The 21,833-nt window shown below is 49.3% G+C and overlaps 1 protein-coding gene across 4 annotated transcripts in view; it reads left to right on the forward strand.

Annotated features, from left to right (window-relative positions):
* Positions 1 to 21,833, forward strand: part of pins (G-protein-signaling modulator pins) — a 281,528-nt gene that overhangs the window by 35,429 nt on the left and 224,266 nt on the right. The window contains exon 1 of one of the 4 annotated variants that reach the window (XM_071672595.1): positions 9,117 to 9,194. The exons of 2 other annotated variants lie outside the window; for them this stretch is intronic. The gene's annotated coding sequence lies outside the window, so the exon portion shown is untranslated. Of the gene's footprint in view, positions 1 to 9,116; positions 9,195 to 21,833 lie in introns of those variants that run through there. One more of the 4 variants, XM_071672592.1, reaches the window with a different exon arrangement.

Below are 21,833 nucleotides of genomic sequence, written 5' to 3' on the forward strand. Positions count from 1 at the left end.
TGGACGTAGCGCAACCTTGGACAGCAGGAGCCTTTAGAAAAGAGGACCCAGGGTAACAACTCTTTCATAGAAACTGGTGCTGGGGTGTTTATTATAGATGAAAATATCATGAATAGATAGATGTCTGGCCTAACATCTACGTCAGGTGGAACACATAGCCAGGCTGGTGACATATTATTAGTTCAAACTTGTACAGTAAAGGAGAGTGTAAGACGGCGGGTAAGAAGACGGCGGTGAATTAGAACCATTTAAAGTCCCCCAGCAGCCATTGTTGTGGTGGCCCACTAAGGAAGTGCTTCGTGGTGGTGAGTTTGTCTGCTGGAGACAAACACAAGAGTGTGGTGGTGTAATGTTTAAAAGAATGTCTCTTTTGGGTGGGTTTATATATATCTCGTTGTTTGTGGTGTGGGTGGGTTTTGTTCTTAGGGGCTTAATGTACCGTGGTTTGTGGTGTGGACGTGTTTTGTTGTTAGTGTGGTGGTTCGCTGTCGTGTCACTCGTCCTGTTGTTTGTGGAGTGAAGTTTTGTTTATAGTGTAGTGGTTTGCCTATCTGTCTTACGTCCTGTTGTTTGTGGAGTGGATGTTTTGTGTTCTTAGTGTCATGGTTTGCCTTTGTGACTTACATCTTCTTTGTGGAGTGGTTGTGTTAGTGTAGTGGTTGTTTATTGTTTTTGTTGTTGTTGTGGTAGCATGTTGTTGTCTGTACATGGCTGAATGTTGTGTGATGGCGACGTGTTCTTGTTGTCTCTACCGTGTGTGTCCCTGCCGACCATCACTGTCGTCAGCCTCTGTTAACACCACCACACTCTCACTTTGCTGGCCTTCACTGCCACCGCTTGCATGACACGTGCCCCTGCCAGTCGTGACATCTACTGTCAGTCATGACTGACATCACCACCACTACCCTTACTGCCCATCACCATCCACCAGCCTCCACCACCACCACCTACCCTACCCTACTGCCCATCCTCCACTCATCACCAGCCTCCACCACCACCATTACCCCTGCACTTATCACCATCATCACCAGCCTCCACCACTGCCCCTGCCACTTACCACCACCACCCTCCTCCGGCCGGGGTGGTTTAATCCGTCACGCCATTTACCGTGACGGACGCTCCTCTGATGCGGCTGACCGATGGGTTAATGCGATATTCTTGTGGAGAAGGACGCCTGCGCGCGCACGTGTGTGTGTGTGGTGTGTGTGTGTGTCCGGTGGAGGATGGGACGGTCGCCCCGTTACCTTGGTTGACAGATATTCTTATTATTGTGGGAAAATATATATATAGGAGGGCGGAAACTCTGGCCATATCTTGCGGGTTGATATATTCACATTTTGTAACCAGACTTTGACCTTAGATTTTAAGGCTTGTCTTCAAGTACATAGTTTGTTTGTATAGGTATAGAGACGTAGGTCATGTGACTGTGACCAGATGGGTGGCCATCAGTGTCCTTCTTTGGCCAGGAGTTGTTCCCTAGGACCTCCACCCGTCACCAGGGCCTGGCCACTTTCTCGGGGGGCCTTTTGACTCCCTGGATGGCATCAGTGTAGTCTCGGGTCTGGCCTCGCCCGGGTTAACTTGATCACCCCGTGAGGTGGTGTAGTGTAGCCACACCCTCACACTTGAGGTGAAGATACCTGACCGCTGTACCTCGGTATGATGTTATGTTATGTGTAGGGAGGGTGGTGTGGTAGAGGACTGCGGTTCCCCTGGACCTGGGGAGAGAGAGAGAGAGAGAGAGAGAGAGAGAGAGAGAGAGAGAGAGAGAGAGGTAACGACGCACCAGGAAAGGTTTATCCTGCAGGAAACTGGGGCCCAGGGCTGATGGAAGGGCGAGGGGAAAGCCAGTTCCGCCCTAACAGACTTTCCCTCCTTCCCTCGCTGCCTCATAACACGGGGAGGGAAAAAAAACACGAATAAAAAAGAAAAGAAAAAATAGAATTCAACTTCTGAGAACACACGCTGACCATATCTTAATACCTCTCTCTCTCTCTCTCTCTCTCTCTCTCTTCTCTCTTCTCTCTCCTCTCTCTCTCTCTCTCTCTCTCTCTCTCTCATCTCTTGTCTCTCAGACAGTACGGAGCATCACAACCCACAGACCCATCGTTAGCCTGGGGCACGTCATCCACTCGCCAGCTGTACATACTTAAGCAAGCCACACGTTACGGTAAAGCAACACCGTACATGTTCACTGTTGACGCCTGCCTTCAGTTCCCCCTCCGTGGCTTCTTCGCCCTCCCTCCTCCGTCCCCATCTCGCCGAACTGATAACATGATCTTGAATGAGAGTGTTGGGTGTGGTGGTGTGTGTGTGTGTGTGTGTGTGTGTGTGGTGTGTGGTGTGTGTGTGTGTGTGTGATCTTGCTGTGGTCCACCCTGGTAGTGAGGCAAGCAGTACCTCCCCACCTACGATTCACCTGAGACGAGGTTTAGCCAGAAATGGCCGGGCTAGAGAGCCAGGATCTCACCCGCACGTCTCGCTTAGGAAAAAAAAAAAAAAAAAAAAAAAAAAAAAAAAAAAGTGACTTCGGCGGGAGAGAGAGAGAGAGAGAGAGAGAGAGAGAGAGAGAGAGAGAGAGAGAGAGAGAGAGAGAGAGAACTTGTTCAGGTTGAGCCTGGCATGTGTATCTTCCAAGGCAGGTGAGTAACCAGGACGACGACAGGTGAGCCCCTCCACTTGCTGGTGTGCCCCGTGCAGAGATTGGGGGGGGGGGGGGGGAGCCAGCCAGCCAGCCCGTCACACTGGCTGTGTGTGTGTGTGTGTGTGTGTTTGTGTGTGTATGTGTGTGTGTGTGTCAAGGCAGGGACGTCCGCCAAACTTGGGGCGCTTCGTTAAGGGACATTCTCAAGTTTTGGGGAGTTTGTGCTGGTGTTTGTTGGCTGTGTGGTCTGGGAAGTGTGGTGGTGGTGGTTAGGGTGGGGCTGCTGCTGGGGGTGCGGTGCGAGGATGGGGCTGTTCCCGGGGAGGGTGGGGGCTCCTCCAGGGACTGTGTGGAGCCGAGGGTAGGGGAGATGGGTTCCAGGAGGGGTACTGGAACCCATACGAACCCGGGCACCACCACTAGCCACTGGTGCCCTGGCCCCCACCCTCAGCACACATCATCCTACCTCACTCTGGCTCTGCATTTCCCCATGTGTCCTGAAGGTGCACGGAGGGATCGTCCCTTCCTCCCGCCACTCCACAAGGTAACTACGTCGTCTCCATCTCAGAACTCGTGACGTTGAGCGAGATAATGTTACCCTGAGTCTGTTACTGGTGGCACGCCACAAGTGTCACCATTATTGTTAAAACTATAGTATTTCTAAACCCGTGACGTCACAAGTGGTGTCACCATTACTTTTGATGTGCTGGCACTGCATAAAATGGTGTCACCCTTACTTTATAACTGGTGGTCCTGCACATGATAGTGTCTGTCACCATTACTTCAAAACTGGAGAAAATCGTATTATTCTTTAATTGATTCGTTGAGTGCGTTGGTGGCAGGATGTTTTGCTCTCTGGTGTCATGTTATACTTTAAAAAGAATTTCATGATGGTAAACATCCTTGTTTAACACTTTTGTTAATATTGGTGTATGTACAGTGGAAGATTATTTATGGATAGTTTTCCGACGGAGATATTATGTCTTTAGTAGGCAGTAAGTGTGAGAGATAGTGTTAAGTGTGAGAGATAATAGTGTTAAGTGTGAGAGATAGGGGTGTAAAGTGTGCGAGATAGTAGTGTTAAGTATGAGAGATAGTAGGCTGCTGTTTCTCGTACTTGAAGACGCACTTATTATTATTATTATCGAAGCTTGGGTGTGTGTGTATGTGTTGTTGTGTTGCGCTCGTGTCATAACGAGAACACTGCACGTGCGGTGGGGTGTAGGGGACACGGAACCCCCAAGTCGTCTTCACAGCGGTGGTCGTAATGCCTTTGTTGGTGATGCGATGTTGATTGATTAACAGTGACCTGTCTAGCTGTTGGTGGCAGCGATGGGTTTGGCTACTGGTGAGAGCGGTGGGTTTTGACCCAGGTTCATTTCTTTTGGCTTATTTGTCTTTTTTGGATGACAAATATGGTTACAGCTTGGTTTGAGAATATGGACATTTGTATCTTTTCATGTGTTGCTTTGTGTCGACGTAAAATATACAGGGATGGGGACGAGCCAAAAAAGGCACAGACTGACGAGTTTTGGAGAGGTGTGTCAATACACGTCCTTCTGTACCATATAAAGGTTAGAGGATATGGAAGGTAAACAGAATATTGGGAGCTTTGTTGCCCCAGGTATTTCCCCGCTAACCAGCGAGCGACTCTGCCCAGGAGAAGAGCTCTCACGTTTGAATATTTTTCATAATTTCAATCTCAACAGATTTTACGGCACGGGAGTCGGTTGCTGGCCCTCCTGGAATGTGAGGAATGGACGGTGGTGGTAGCTGTGTCACCCGTTGGTGGAGGGAGGGGTAGTTACTGTGGTGGTAGTGAGGCAGGTGGTGTGGGTGGAGCAGGGAGGGGTAGCAGGAGGAGGTTGAGGGGGGTCGAGGTGAGGCACTAATGACCAGGCGGCCCGTGGGACCACTCCTGCTAACACAAGACCTCCCGGACCCACCTTTGATGGTACCCGTGGCCAACCGCTCCCCCGCCATTCACCCGCCCGCCTCCTTCCATTCACGGGCCAAGTTCCATTCACCACCCACGAGCCGCACTCAGCTGGCTCCACCTCCCTGGCTGTGTGTGTGTGTGTGTGTGTGTGTGTGTATGTCCGCCCGGCCACTGGAGCACACTCACTCCTGCACTCAACATGAAGAGCTGAAGCCACAGCCACAATCCTCCCTCCCTCAGTCTTCACGTCATGTGTTTTACCGTGCTTGTGGTGCGTTGTGGTCCTCCTCACCCTCTGTGCCATGGGTGGGTGGCTCCTGCGTCCATCTGGAGTTACGGACGGGTCACTCCTCTCATCCTCTCATCCAGCAGATAACCTCGTCATAGACCATCAGGTCTGTTATTTGTCCTTCCCATGTACTGTCCTCCAGCAGATAACCTCGTCATAGACCATCAGGTCTTGTTATTGTCCTTCGCATGTACTGTCCTCCAGCAGATAACCTCGTCATAGACCATCAGGTCTTGTGTTATCTGTCCTTCCCATGTACTGTCCTCCAGTAGATAACCTGTCATAGACCATCAGGTCTTGTGTTATCTGTCCTTCCCATGTACTGTCCTCCAGCAGATAACCTGGTCATAGACCATCAGGTCTTGTGTTATCTGTCCTTCCCATGTACTGTCCTCCGTAGGCCAATTTTTCAGACTCCCTGTCCATATCTATTTATATTCGTTGTTATAAATGATGTTGATGGTTTGATTAACATTCGAAGATATTATTGATTCTACAGGTTGAATAATGTTTTCCACATAATTGCGCATCACTAAAGTACACAAGACAAATAAGGTATCAACAGTTTTGTGTGAAGTAGTATGAAACCACGGACGAAGGATTATGGAAAATGTCCATTGGGCTGGCCTCGTGTTGATATACCTGCTTTCATGACATTGTAATATATCGAATACTTAATACAGTTCCTGTCATTTGTTACGAAAAATTTTGTATTTATGTGATATTTCGATGGAAATAACGATAAAGTGGGACAACCTTGAATATTAGGAAATTTGTCCCACACTTACACTCACCAACCCGACCGAGACGAGTCGTATTGATCATTTCGAAATCCATCGAACCGGTGCGAGAAGATACTTTTTGAACCATGTGTACCAGTCGCCCATTTTGAACCCTGTGGCAGATGGTAATATTTTCGTCCTTCAGAGAAATGGTATTTTTGTCATTTATTATCTTAGACTGTTGCTTGTTAGACACTGTTGCTTGTTAACATGCATGGATAGTTTCTTGTTTTGCTTATCTCCCTTATAACAGTTTTGAAACACGTAAACAGAATTAATGAAATTGCTTATCGGGCTTTCAGAGTCCACCTTCAGTTCAGGTTTTGGAAAATATTGTTCGTTTTAAGTCAGACGGACTATTGTGGTTGATGTCTTTTGAGATGTATGTGTGTGTGTGTGTGGTGTGTGTGTGTGTGTGTGTGTGTGTGTGTGTGTGTGTGTATGTGTTGTGATAATCTAATTATACAGCAAGGGGAAGGGGTTTTACATGCTATAATTTTGGGCCGCTTATACCTGCTTTGATATTTCATGTATTTCATCACCGTGCATGATTGCAAACATCATGATAACTTCACTCAGTTCGTCTGCATGACCCTCATTTCATGCCATGACCTGGTGACAGAGTTGGCACCGTGTCTACCCCCCAAGGTCCCATCCACACACTGACTCACGTGATTTGTATCATGCAAGATTACAGTCATAACCAGGACTACATCCACTATGTCCCCCATCTTCTCTATTTTGCATTTGGTCGGATCGAACATCGTCAGCCATGTATCTGACCAGGTACGTGTGAGGTGGAGTGTTTGTTTGTGAACGGACTGCCAGCAGCCTACGTGTGGGTTAACACTAATGAAAGGACAGCAGTAGGGGCCAAGGAAGGGAAGTCGGTAGTCGCTGAAGTGCTGGTTCACTGAGCCAGCCGCCATCACAATCTCTCCCGATACCAAGGCTTTAGTGCCTCTCTCTCTCTCACTCTCTCTCTCTCTCTCTCTCTCTCTCTCTCTCTACTTAAGAGAGAGAGAGAGAGAGAGAGAGAGAGAGAGAGAGAGAGAGAGAGAGAGAGAGAGAGAGAGAGAGAGAGTTCAGCCATGTACACGGAATATTTGATGAAGGTTAAGCGACAGATCCGTGTGTCTCACAGAGGAGCAGTCCCCTGCTTAAAGTGACCTTGTCCAGGTTGAATACGGTGGCAATGACTGGTTGTGTGTTCACAACAGCTGTTGTTATCTGGTGTTGACTTAGAGAAGGGTCGGTCAGGTGGTGACTTACGGAGGGCTTGGTGTGATGGTGACTTACAGAGGGGTGGTGTGGTGGTGACTGAGAGAAGTGTTGATGAAAGACTGATGAACAACAGTTGTGTTTGTGATGGAAAGTTAAGTCATGTCTGTCTGGTTATTATTTCATTTTCTGCCTGCGTCACAGACGACAAATATTTTTGACACCGGGCACATCTGCATTCTCAGCCAGAGTGTTTACCTTTACATTGTTTCCAGCAGGAAACTTTCATGGTGTAGAGTTTATAGACGTGTTGGTGGCGGGTGGGTGGGTGGCGGGAGTTGATGGAGGCCGCTGGCCGCTCATGATGGTGGCTTAAGGGGGGAGGGGTGGGTGAAGGAGATAAGCCCCAGGTGCTGGGGTGGCTGACCTCCCTCCTGGGGGGTGGGGATGTCAGTATGTACTGGACGACCTGGTGGACCACTCTACCTACTTGTGCTGTAGGGGAGAACGTACTGTCCTGGCTGGTCGTAACTGTGTACATATCTTCGAAGTGAGGTAGGAGATGATTTGCTAAAAATGTGGTAACGCGTTTGTGGTTCCGTGTCATCGTAGGAAGGGCACTTTTGTGACGCATGTCTCATTAACAGTCGTTTTTGCCATCAGTCCGTCATTTCGAGAAGGTGTTCATTGTCGTTTTTATATACGAAAGACCTCAACTTCCCTCTGATGTGGAGGATGTGTGCGGTGTAGATGTACGTCCATAGATGTTTTCCACAATGCTGACCCAAGGTATTGCATAAGTTGTAAGGAAGCCGGGATGTTGTTTGTTTGAATGTGCATGTGAGGGTATAGTGATGGATGCGTTCGTCGGCCTGCTCCAGGGGGCTGGCTAATCCGACCTGTAGACGTCTGGTCTCCTCTCATTTGGTGACCGACGTGGCTACACTGGGGGTCGTGTGTTGCGTCATTGGCCCGTGTGGTGGAGGCGAGTACTGGGGGCACTCGGTGTGTGTGTGTCGTATACCACTTGTCCTCACCACACCTGCCATCCTTGGTAGGACATGTGTACATCATGCTTACCCCAAGCCCGGACACGCATCATTCTCGCTAACCTGCTGTCTCCCCTCACCCCCTACACACACACACACACAACACACACACACACACACACACACACACACACACACTCGTGCAAGAGATGGGGGGGGCCCACGAGTGTAAAGCTCCCTCCCCCGTACAGCACAAATAAGCAATTACGCACCGTCATTTGGACAAATTGGACAATAAATTTTTTGAAGTATGTAAAGGAGGGGCCAGAGGTCACAGCAAGAGAGTTAAATAGCTCTTTAGAAAGGATGTAAAGAAATGATTTTATACAAGATGGAATAAGGTAATTGATGAGACTGATTGTAGTGTACAGAAAGTACACAAATGGGTAATTAAAATGCCGTAAAGTACACAAGAAGGTCATTACAGAGACATACAATGTACACAATGGTTAGGTCTGGGGATGGCTGGTGGGGAGGGGATGTGGGATAGATGAAGAGAAGAGGCGGATGTGATTGTAATACATTAGCAGTTTTATGTACAGTGGATGTACTGTTGATGACGTAGCCGGTAAAGAAGATTGCTTTGAGGAGGAAAAGAACAACCGGGAGGGAGAGGAGGCGAGTAGAGAGACGTGTGTTGGTGTAGGGTCGTAGGTCCAGTCCTCCCGTGAATGTACTGATGTAGGCGTTTGCCTTGGATATAGACCCAGTTCGTGCCGGTGTATATGTTGAGCAGGGGAACCATGAGTGATGTATGACGGTGATGTATGTTGTTATCAGCGGTGGCCATCCTACCACACTTACTGCAAGACCTCCCGGGAGATACACGTGGTTATGTGTTTATAATCATCCCGTGAACTGTTTGTATGATGGAGTCCTGGTGGTATTTAGAATATCTTTCCAGAGGCTACGCTACTTCCAGTAGCAAGGGAATGAAGACTCCTTTGGATTAAGGAGTTCTTCGACGAGAGACTACTTCTGTTACAGCCTCGCCGTAGGTGACTTTTCACTCGCGGTGTACCCTCTTGCAGGAGGAGTCCGGTAACGCCTTGTCATACTTATCATAATGTTGGAAGTGGTTTTCCCACAGTTTCCAGTGTGAGTGGAAGTAATGCTCGTGTCTCTCTCATTGCAGGTGAGTGTTGTGTGGAGCCCAGGGCTGGAGGAGGCGAGCCTCATGGTACCTTCCTTGACTGTCATCCACTCCACCAGCAGGTGATGCCTTCCCTCAGCAAGATAGGCGGCGCTGCTGGTGGGAGACGGGACACTGGTAAGTACCGTGGTACAGTGTGAAGAGGGAGGGGTTGACATGAGGTGGGTGTGTCGAGTGATGGGAGGGAAGCACACCCCTTCCTCCCATCCCCAAACCCCCCCCCCCCCCCCACACACACACACACACAGGTCACTGCCATCTGCCTGTGACACCGACTAATGGCTACATAGAATGACTCTTCTGCTGCCACCCACCAGTGACACGCGGGCACCGGTGATGAATGGTGGTGTGAATATATTGCTGCTGCCCCAACCATCCATCTCCCTCAGGCAGGCCGGCCGTGTGTTCTCCTGCCCCAACCATCCATCTCCCTTAGGCAGGCCGTTCTTGTGTCCTCCTGCCCCAACCATCCATCTCCCGCAGGCAGGCAGGCAGGCCGCGTGTCCTGCCACAACCATCCATCTTTCAGGCAGGCCGGCCGTGTGTCCTCCTGCCCCAACCATCCATCTGTAATTTCCTGTTTGTACAGTACGGGGGAGGGAGTTGTACACTCGTGGGGGGTGGCCACCATATCTTGAACTACTTAAATATCTGTGTGTTGTTTACATTACTCGTGTCCTGTGTCATCTGCCATGCATGTGCTCTAAAAGTATTCCTCCGCAGACTTTTTTTTTAGCAAATTTCTCACGTAATTTCCTCTCGTATGGTTGGTCTTTACCCCAGCATCACTCGAAGGTCTGCCCAGTGCCTCGTACAGCTCCTTAGAGAGTCATCCACTTGTTGATTAGGTCGTGTGTTCTGGCCACCTGTGTTAGGTTAGTTGGACCTGTCAGACCTTCAGCTTTCCTAGGTCACACACACACACACACACACACACACACACACACACACACAGAGTAGCCTAACCATCCAGCTATGGCAGGTCTGGTCCACCCATCCAGTTGTGACAGATGTGACCGAGCCTTCCAGCTGTGGCAGGTCATATAAACAGGTGGCCACAGTGGTGTGGGGAGGGAGGGAGGGGAGGCAGTTTATGCTGTGCTGCAGTTTAGGTTTACCGCCTGACAGACTTGTTTACAGAGGTGGGAAGGCCTCAATCGTACCCTTTAATCCCGGAGTTACACGACAGAAATACATGCATGTTGATGATAGTTGCAAAGGACGCATTAACCTCTGTTGTAGAAGGATGTTGTATGTGTTAAAACTATCAGGGGTATAACTGAGTTATATAGTGTTGTATATTTGTTCCAGCCTTACAAATACTTCACTAATGGTGTTAACATTGCTGAAATTGTTAAATTGTTTTATTGTAATTGTTAACTGATGACAAGAGTGTCAAGGATTATCATAGTTGAATAACGTATGTGTATTGTTAAATTGGCTGCCTGTGTTACGCAGTGTGTGCATGGTGGACACACACACACAAACACAGGTCAGAGCAAGTCATTTACATACGGGATGAACAGAGAACCAGCCATTCAAAGACAGGGCCCTGCCTGGCATAGAGCTGGTGATTCCAACCACCTCTACACTCGTTAACAAGCGATGCTCGCTTAGACGCGGGACAACACCGGTCACGCTAGAAATAGCAAGGCCATAGTTGGAGGTGCTTTGAGGGAGGTAGTTAAGGTGATGACAGCTTGAGGAGTTGTCTTCCAGTGTGAGGAATGTGGTAGAACACAGGAGGAACCTTATGTTAACGGCAGTTTGGTTAGAATTTTCACCTTTGCCGTCACTTGCGGTGTTAAGCCATGAGCGAAATACATTTCTTGATGATGTTCTGCTATTCTGAAAATGGTTGAAAATTCTCATGAATTAAAGAAGAGCAAGAAGCAAGCAAGAAAGAGATTAGAAAATAGTGGCGAAGGAGGAACAAGGAACGTCCAGAGGTTGACACGGCCTTCATGTGTGAAGCACGGGGAGTGCTGGGTGGAGGAGGTTTTGAGATTTTTCTTCCATGTTATGATAGTTGATCGTCAGATTACGAGCACCAGCAGGCCTCCAGCAGCCTGAGTGAACAGTAGAACAACATGACAGCTTGGTGCCAGACCCACCTCTAGGGGTAGAAGACCTCCGAAAGCATGGTAAGGTATACACGTAAGGTGTACATGTTAGACATAAGTGTTAAGTAACAATATGGTAGTATGTGTGGCTCTGTGGAGACTCATGTTATAGTATGCTGGAAGTTTGCCTTCTACTGGGAGATACTGAGATGGTGGTCGTCATGGAGGAGATATGGCAAGTGTTGAAGTGCATGGTGTCTTGCCACCCATGGCCGACACTGGATGGCTGTACTGACTGGAAAGAGTGCCAGGAACACCTCCCCCATCACTGTCATTATGTCTTAAAATCTTATGAGAGACTAAAGACTTGTGGTGTTACTGACGCACACTCCCACAGGACAGTTGGCAGGTGTGACTATGAGATGACACATGCAGGAACTGACAGAACCATCTGGGAGATGCACGGACGACCATAGTGAACAGCGGATCGCTGTCGCCTCCAAGGCCCCGCCGGCTTGAAGAGGAGGTCGCCCAGTGCGCAATGAACATCCTACCAGGATCAAACAGCCTGGCCAAGCGGGCCATCATGTAACCTGGGAAGTTTGGCATGAGGACGACCTGCTGGCGTGTGTTTGACAACAACGCAACACCAGGAACCCCACGTGGCAGGTGAGGGGACGGTGGACCTCCCTCCCCTGCACCATGTGTGCATCATGAGTTGGGCCTCGGTCGAGTCTCATCATGTGCCGTGGTGTGTGTGTGTGTGTGCACGGAGGGATGATTCACATTTTCCCCTCAGCTGCATCAGTCTTTCCCCGCGTAATGGGCAGTCCGGACACACCTTCCCCAGAGCAGTAACAGCGGCGAGCGAGCCGGGGGTTGCCCGAAATATAGAGGCTATATCCGGGTCCACGACTGCAGAATGGAGAATGATGTATTGTGTCTCTCCCTTTCTCTTCTCTCTTCCTTTCCCGTCTCCCATGAAACTCCGGTTTGTTTCGTCAGGTACTACGTGGGAGGGTAACCCCAGGTGGTTATCGCACTGGTGATCTTCTCTGAAGCCAGTTGGCCCTATACCCCCGGGAGAAGGGGGTGAATATCTTAACATGGTACATAGAATGGTTATTAAGTCTTGTGTAACACAGAGGTCAATCATGGACTGTCATTAAAGGCGGTGGTTACCATCCTGCAGGTGTATGGTGGTAGTTACGAGCGGCCGCCACGCTGGTAGTAACCACAATTGGATGGTTCGGACGGTGGATGGTTGTATGTGCCGTGGTCGTTGAATTGGAACACTGTCGCAATACATTCTCGCACCTGGGTACGCTGGGTACACAGAAACACCCCGTGTGTGTGTGTGTGTGTGTGTGTGTATCAACCCTTGTTTAAAGATATGGTGCTCATTAACAAGGTTAAGGGTACGGGGCGACACCGGTATACAACTCTCTCTCTCTCTCTCTCTCTCTCTCTCTCTCTCTCTCTCTCTCTCTCTCTCTCTCTCTCTCTCTCTCTCTCTCTCTCTCCGCCACGAATTGTGTTCACAGGTAGTGATCACGTAAACAAGATCAGACCCCCGCGAGTATAGAAATGCCTCCCCCAGCTGTGCATATAGTTAATGACACACACACACACACACACACAGACACACACACACGCACGCTATGTAGATGACTGGTGATAGAAGGACTGGACTTGACGTTAGATATGTTTACGGATGATGCCAAACACTGGAGTTGGTGTGATATATGGGGGATGACATGCTCCCTGAGTAAATGCAAAGTGTTCAGGATGGGACACAAGAAGGAAAGCCCGGATACGAATATGATTTAGTAGAAAATAAGCTGCAGGGATATTGATGATGTAAAGCGGTAAGAAGTCGACATTGTACCCAGCCTGTCGCTAGACCTTCGCCGTAGGAAGGATTGTTAAGGTAACAAACTACCTCTCTGTAAATATAACGATCGCACACATGGATGAGGAAATATTCAGCAAACTATTCACGTCAGATATTCGGCCAGAATAGTAGAGAAGGTCCAGAGGAAGGCATGAAAGTTGGTGGTAGAATGCAAGAGCTGACTTACAGGGAAAAGACATAGAGGCCTCGACTTTGTCCACCATGGATGAGAGAAGAGTAACGGGTGACCTGATCACAATATTTGGGTTGTTAAACCAGCTTGATGACGTAGAGAGGCAACATGACGCAGGTGCAGAACAGCCAGAGGTCATAACATGATATAAAAGAAAAAACTTGTGACAGTTAAGACCAAAAAGATACTTTTAGATGTTAGATTTAAGACAAAACTGAAAAAAATAATACTTTTGTAATATGGATGAAGAAACTGAATGATGGATTGGTCAATACGAAGTTTATGCAGAAGTGTTGATAGTTTGTATGACGGTAAAGGCAGTGCGAGAGATGGGTGCCACGGGTGTAGGAGAGGCCCCCCCCCCGGCAGGTACAAATAGGTAATTACACAGCACACAGGGAGACCGATGATGTGCTGCCACGTTACCTGACATGCAGCTGCCTCAGGTAAGCACACACATCATGAACACCACCAGGCATGCCCCAGGGACAGACAAAGGCCAGCTCGGGAGGAAATGTCATTTGAGTCCGTCAGGTGCAGCACACTGGCCTCTGCCACCGCACGTATCAACCACCATCCTCCACGCTGAACCACATTTTTCTTCCTTTTAATTCCTCAAAGCACTTGTCTCTCAGGTATCGTCAGGTGGGTGAGTGTGACAGTAAGAGTTAGTGGAAGGTGTACAGTGCGAGGTTTAACACGCCAGGTTTACGTTCGGGTAATCACCTGGGTTTAAGTATTGTGGTGGGTTGAGGGGGATGAGTTATAGTGTGGTGTCTCTCTCTCCATGCTTGTATGACAAGTGTATACTCGTCACTCCCGTGCCCCGAGTTGATGTATACTCACTCATCATGGAGGGTGTCGTGGTGTTCTTCAGTAAGGGATTCAGATCTCTCCTCCTTCTCCTCCTCCTTCTCCTCCTCCTCCTCCTCCTTCTCCTCCTCCTCCTCCTCCTCCTCCTCCTTGTTTGTCACAGAGAAAGACTGATGAGTAAATAGAGCGATTCAACTTAAGGATCTGTGTATCAGTTCACCTCGGCTGGAGCGGAACCCGCAGGCTGTACCCTGAGTAGGGACGCCATTACCTGTACGAATTCAGGTGCGACGTGGGGGGAGGAGGAGCCAGCCAGGGATGGAGTGTCGTAATTACGGCGTGAGGTGATGGGTCGGGTTGTTTTTATTTTCTGCAGGTCTGTTCGTTGCTTAGCGTGCTGCTCACTGTCGTGTGAGAAGGTAGCACACACGTCTCCACTGTGTGTTGTTACCGAGGGAGTGGTACGTAGTATGTACTTGAGAATCGTCAGCCATGTATTTGTAATGATGGTTGTGGTGTAAGTACTGGACTTGATTTTATAAACATTTGGGATTTGTGGAAAACAGGGATGTGTTAGAGAAGCAACGTACTCTATGGCCCGTGGTCACGCCCGGTAGACTTGGCCGACTTCCTGAGCGCTGCTGGGGTGTACGGTGAGAGGGATTCCTGGGGTAGGATGATAAGGTGGAGATGATAACTCGGTCGGTTGTAGAGTATTGATGGTGGCTCTGGTGAGGGTATAGTGATGGTAATGGCAGGTTGGTGGCTGGTGATGGTATAGTGATGGTAATGACTGGTAGATCAGAACATGGTAATCAGGTTGTTTACGCTGTGGCACAGGATACAGATGATACAGGCGTGGGTGCGATGTTGACGGATACAACCCATACAGCTGGTGTGGTGGAGGTGGTAGCCTGGCGTGTGGTGGAGAGGTGGTTGTGGTGGAGGTGGTAGCATGGCGTGTGGTGGAGAGGTGGTTGTGGTGGAGGTGGTAGCCTGGCATGTGGTGGAGAGGTGGTTGTGGTGGAGGTGGTAGCCTGGCATGTGGTGGAGAGGTGGTTGTGGTGGAGATGGTAGCCTGGCGTGTGGTGGAGAGGTGGTTGTGGTGGAGGTGGTAGCCTGGCGTGTGGTGGAGAGGTGGTTGTGGTGGAGGTGGTAGCCTGGCGTGTGGTGGAGAGGTGGTTGTGGTGGAGGTGGTAGCCTGGCATGTGGTGGAGAGGTGGTTGTGGTGGAGGTGGTAGCCTGGCGTGTGGTGGAGAGGTGGTTGTGGTGGAGGTGGTAGCCTGGTGTGTGGTGGAGAGGTGGTTGTAGTGGAGGTGGTAGCCTGGCGTGTGGTGGAGAGGTGGTTGTGGTGGAGGTGGTAGCCTGGCGTGTGGTGGAGAGGTGGTTGTGGTGGAGGTGGTAGCCTGGCATGTGGTGGAGAGGTGGTTGTGGTGGAGGTGGTAGCCTGGCGTGTGGTGGAGAGGTGGTTGTGGTGGAGGTGGTAGCCTGGCGTGTGGTGGAGAGGTGGTTGTGGTGGAGGTGGTAGCCTGGCGTGTGGTGGAGAGGTGGTTGTGGTGGAGATGGTAGCCTGGCGTGTGGTGGAGAGGTGGTTGTGGTGGAGGTGGTAGCCTGGCGTGTGGTGGAGAGGTGGTTGTGGTGGAGGTGGTAGCCTGGCATGTGGTGGAGAGGTGGTTGTGGTGAAGGTGGTAGCCTCGCCGCGCTCAACCCCCGTCCTACCACCAGATCACGGGTCGGACGGCCCGGCTCCTCAGGGTAGATCCTCTCTCTCTCTCTCTCTCTCTCTCTCTCTCTCTCTCTCTCTCTCTCTCTCTCTCTCTCTCTCTCTCATATCAGTTCGAGACTGTCTCCACACTCCAACTACCAGTGAATTATCTGCGCTCCAAGAACATTACGTGCCATTTCTAAGGGATCGGATGGTCTTAATTTCAAGGGAGCACTTTAAGTAAAGCCATTATTTAAGGATCTTAATGTGATATCCTTCCATGGGGCGTTCTAAACCTTCCCAGCATCGTCAGGGAAAGTTTTTTTTTTTTGTGTTTGTGTTGAAGTAGCTGGACGTATGATGATAATACTCCATATGGTCGACTGTCTTAGAGTAGCTGGACGGATGATAATACTCCATATGGTCGACTGTCTTGAAGTAGCTGGACGTATGATGATAATACTCCATATGGTCGACTGTCTTGGAGTAGCTGGACGTATGATGATAATACTCCATATGGTCGACTGTCTTGGAGTAGCTGGACGGATGATAATACTCCATATGGTCGACTGTCTTGAAGTAGCTGGACGTATGATGATAATACTCCATATGGTCGACTGTCTTGAAGTAGCTGGACGGATAATGATGATATGGTCGACCGACAGCACTGATATCACGCATCATGAAGATCATGGAAAGAGTCGTGAGAGGCCAGGTGAGTGAGTGTATGGAAGTAAACATTGTAGTACTTAACCCAGGACGGCATGGTATCTGGCCGGGAACATCCTGCCTCACTCAGCTCCCTCACCATTATCATAGGATGATGGTTGAAGCTTTGGAAAACAAAGGAAATGCTTATAGTGGGTGACCTCTCCAACCTCAAATGACCAGTGACCTTGTCTTCTTGTGTAAGGTAAGTAATTGTATTCTCTTAAGTAGACGATGAACAGATGATTGCACAGTAGACCATCTACCCTCCCTACCCTCCCACAAGAAGCGGAAGCAGACAAGTGACGGAGGGTGAGCGGTGGCGGTGTGTTGACGCTCGGGGTCATTTCCACAGGAAGTGGCAAGTTTGGCCGCGTTTTCCTGTTTTAACAACACTAGCAATACAGTCACGTATTCTGTAGTCATCTTGGTCACCACGGCAGAAGTACAGTTGTATTTTTGTGTTGATATAGTTATCATGGTTCCAATATATATATATATTATATATATATATATATATATTATATATATATATATATATTGCGATGGAGGCTCCACTCACGGACCTTAGTTTATATCAGGGCCAAACCTTGATTGCAATATAGAGAGGATTATGAAAGGGCAAAAGAAAAGACAAGGGAAAGTATTTACGTATTTTTGAGGCAGTGATGATCCTGTCTTTTAAGATGTGCGGCAGGTCATAGTTATTGGGAAGGACATGAGAAGGTAGAGAGTTGCAAAGCCTTGAAGTGTAGGGAAATAAACAGTTATCAAAACGGCCCACCCTTGAGTTGCCGAGAGCCGCACAGTAATCATGTGACGCAGCAGTTTGCCGAGTATTATTGCGTGGTCTGGTTAGTGGTGGGGGGCACACGAGCAGCCAGCTCTCTGGCGCAAATTCCAAAATAATCATATTACTGTATCCATTTCAGTTTTATGAGTAGAAATACAGGCACATTTGTATATTCATATTATCTCGAGTGGGAATATAGTCGCAGTTTTGTATTCTTATTATCTCCACGACTGGAAATAACATTTATACCTCAGTGCTCATCTTTGGTCGTGTCTGGTGGGGCACTCCTCTGGCTGCCCCGGGATCAAGTATGCATCAGGCAATATAATAGATATACAACATGCAGCCGCTGGCAACCCATCATGCCGGGCCATGAGCGTACCAGATCATGTAATTGCTTCATGTTATGACTCTCTGGTGGGAACCATCAGGCGAATTGAAACTGAAGAGAGGCTTGTTGCTAGATATGACCCCGTGGGTCGGGATGTTGCAGTATGACCACTTGCTTTTGTATTATATATATATATTATATATATATATATATATATATATATATATATATATATATATATATATAATCTTGTCACTGGTAAACTAGCTCGTTACGAAGCTCATTTGATAGAGGTATGATTGTAAGTCTTCAGTGTGTCCAACACTCGAGAATATGGAGTAAATAGCATTAGGATAAATGGGACTTTTATTAGAGTTACTGTCGTCTGTTGAGGATGATTGAGTTTGCGCAGGGATGGGAGGGAAGGTCAGGTGGGGGTACGAGGGGATAAGGAGCGTAGCCGGAACAGAAGAACCAGGGTGGTTAGGTTACTCTCACACACCAAGTTTGGTGTAAGTGCTGACGATAAGGAAAATTGGAAGTCGTTGCCTCGTCTGACGGACAGAGTATGGTTCAAGTGGACTTGGACTTTGCGGAGGAAATCAAGGGAAATTTAGTAGATGGAGGAACTTACGGAAAAGCTTATGGATCGGGGGAAGGTAGGCGGATTTTGGTTGGGTCGGGGAGGAGACGCGGCGCAGTTGAGCGGAGAGTTAGGCAGGAACTTAGTGGGATGATGACTTTGGGAACTCTGAGAGCTGGGGGAAGCAGGGGAACTTAGTGGGGTATGGGAACTTAGTGCGGTGGGGAAGCAGGACGACAGTGTGAAGAGAAGAGTCTAGCAGACTTAGTGGGGTGGGGGACATGGGAAACAGAAGGGGTGGAGGAAGTAGGGAAACTTAGTGGATAGGGAAATAGAAAAACTTAGTAGGGTCGAGAAATATGAGATGGTTGTGGGGATGGGGGGTTGAAGCATCAGGAAAGTTAGGGGAAATGGGGGAATCATGGAAAATTAATGAAGGGTTTAGATAATGGGGAAAGTTAATGGGATGAGGAAGCAGTCATCATAAAGACAGCTTGGGGAAGTTATTGAACGGGTTCAGGGCCCGGCTGCTGACGTGGTAGGTAGCGTGGTGGTCTTAGATTTTAACATGTTGTACTGAAAGTTATTGCAGAGAGGAGTGGTGTACCAGCAGGTTTGGGAGGTGTCTGTGTGTCACAGGGGCGTAGATTGTACCAGCAGGAGCGAGGAGACTGGGTGACGTTGCTAATCCTCCACTGAGTCAAAGCTGGGACACAGGTAAAGGCAATGTAGATTTCTGGGGTCTTTTAAACATCCGTGGGGTCGGCGATGTGGCTGGTCGCCCGACCCAGGCTTCGACTCCGACCAGTAGTGTGTGTTATTGTTTTTGCTCTTCCGTCGACCAGCTTGACGTCTCAGTGGTATGTATGTGTATGTGATTCTTGTGTCGTGTTACCGGCGCGGGCTGGTGAGGGGAGGTGGTGGCTCGCTTATATTCAGACGTCGCCAGGGGGAATGTTCTGTTTTAATGAGGTGATGTGAGCGACGTGGCCTCACAGTGTGTGCCTCATCATCAAGTTATCGTGGTCTCTCTCTCTCTCTCTCTCTCTCTCTCTCTCTCTCTCTCTCTCTCTCTCTCTCTCTCTCTCTCTCTCTCTCTCTCTCTCGGTTGGTCACGCTCGTGTGGCTGCTACTGTGCCGCTGAGGGGAAGGTGTAACCTTGGGAGCGTACCCTCACCTGCTGGCGGTGGTGCCGGCATGGAGCAGGGCAGGCGTGAGGGGGGGCCTGTAAGAGCGTGTTGTGCCACCCTCGAGAGAAGGGAGGCACGAATGTCACCGTGTCTTCCTGCAGGAGGTACACAGGTCCTCCGGCAGCCAGGTGACACCAGTCCTGATGATGGAGGCACACACACACACACACACACACACACACAACACACACACCACACTGTGGATGAGTGGAACAGATTAAGTGTGAGGACTTGGTTGACACAGAGCGCGTACACAGATTATATGATGGCAGAGAACGTTCAAGAGATGGTTCACCCACGAGTGTAAAACTCTCTCCCCGTACAGTACAAATGGGTAATTACACGCCTGTTAAGCACTCTCTCTACCTTCCTCCCATTACTTAGAGTAATGGGTTTTACATTACAACACGTGGGACGTAGGCATGCTGAACCTTAGCCTTGTGCGGTAATGTTTGTATACTGGTTTACAATCTTGGTCAACTCGGTACCTTACCTCCGCCAGGATCGGTCTACCTGACCTCTGTCAGTCAGGATCGGGTCTACCTGACCTCTGTCACCGTCAGGATCGGGTCTACCTGACCTCTGTCACCGTCAGGATGGGTCTACCTGACCTCTCACCGTCAGGACTGGGTCTACCTGACCTCTGTCACCGTCAGGAGTCGGGTCTACCTGACCTCTGTCACCGTCAGGTCGGGTCTACCTGACTCTGTCACCGTCAGATCGGTCTACCTGACCTCTGTCACGTCAGGATCGGGTCTACCTGACCTCTGTCACCGTCAGGGTCGGGTCTTACCTGCCTTTGTCACGTCAGTCGTCTACTGACTCTGTCACCAGTAGAGGTATATCGCAGTCGGTTGGTTACCGATTGCACCGTGGATCGTTACATGCCTGATCACCTTCAGCTGTGGGTTATGATCTGTCACTGCATGGTTTACTACCTCTGTGCGTCACCACCGTCACGTAGGACGGGTCTATGACCTCTGCCGTCAGGTCGGTCTACCTGACCTCTGTCACGTCGGGGATCGGGTCTACCTGACCTCTGTCACCGTCAGGATCGGGTCTACCTGACCTCTGTCACCGTCAGGATCGGGTCTACCTGACCTCTGTCACCGTCAGGGTCGGGTCTACCTGACCTCTGTCACCGTCAGGATCGGGTCTACCTGACCTCTGTCACCGTCAGGATCGGGTCTACCTGACCTCTCACCGTCAGGATCGGGTCTACCTGACCTCTGTCACCGTCAGGGTCGGGTCTACCTGACCTCTGTCACCGTCAGGATCGGGTCTACCTCAGGTTTGGTCTGTAGTCGTACTGTTGTCAGGCCAGAGAGATAATTCGCCAGTTCGGTTGTGTACCAGATGCACTGGTGTACATGTGATCAACCCGGCTGTGTGAGACGGTGTCCTGCATGTTAATGCTACCCTGTGCGTCCCCACACGTCACGTTACGTGAGGTTGTTGTAGACTCTGGAGTATACCACTGTATTGTGTCCAGACTTTCCACCAGTGTGTACAGGGCCTTACAAAAGTCGGTTCCTCCGAGCGGAAGCTGCTAATTATCCTTACTTCAGCAGAGCGGAAGTTGCTAAGTATCCTTACTTCAGCAAATGTTGACATTGCCTGACACGAACTGGCGGGCAATTGCAAGATTTTCTGAACTACAGGTAAATGGTGGACTCCGGCTGTCGGGTCTGGATTTTTCAGACGGGACTGGTTATTGCTTTTAACCCCAGCTGATCCTCTGTACACTTCTTCATGTTGATGTAAATATTGATGTTGTGAAGGATTTTCGCTGGTGGCAGGAACTCCGTCATTGAGCAGTGCGTCTGTGCCCCACAATGTTGGTGAAATTTTTGTTTGTTGAAAGTTATTGTATACAAAAGTAAGTCAATTATTCACCTTCGTAAAATCGTAATTAAATCTCAGTTTTTTGGCGTAGTGTAATTAGTCGTACGTGTACAATATCCTGTATGAATAATAAAAGACTTTCGTCTGTGAGTGTATAGTGTGTGTTGAATGGTTGGCCGTAGCCAGTATGATACACAATGCTGTGTAACTTGGGAACATGATGCTATTTTGATTCAGTGACGCGATGTATAAAGACTTGAGGGCTTCTCTGGTGGTAACGTTAGGTTTGGCGAGACGGGTCTTACCATCGTTTTTATGCTTGTTCCAAATGTGGAGATACACTCTGCATCATTGAATATGTCGTAATTGACAGCAGTCCACAGCCTCTTCATGTGTGTTTCTTTCTCGTAGGAGACGCGAACACCGACATGTATGGAAATGTATGATTTGAAGGTAGATGTGAAGATCCCAGGCTTAATGGCCTCTTAGATAGTCGGGAGGTGGTCTGTCTTACTCTGGCGTCTGTGATACCACTTGGTTCTTGCTGCCTGTGTGTGGGGGAACCCAGCACCGCTTAGCAGCAGGTCGGCCAGAACCATGATGGCAGACACGGCATGACCCAGCACTGGGGGATGGGG

Source organism: Panulirus ornatus, chromosome 17 (assembly GCF_036320965.1).
Source record: "Panulirus ornatus isolate Po-2019 chromosome 17, ASM3632096v1, whole genome shotgun sequence".
Lineage (NCBI taxonomy): Eukaryota > Metazoa > Arthropoda > Malacostraca > Decapoda > Palinuridae > Panulirus > Panulirus ornatus.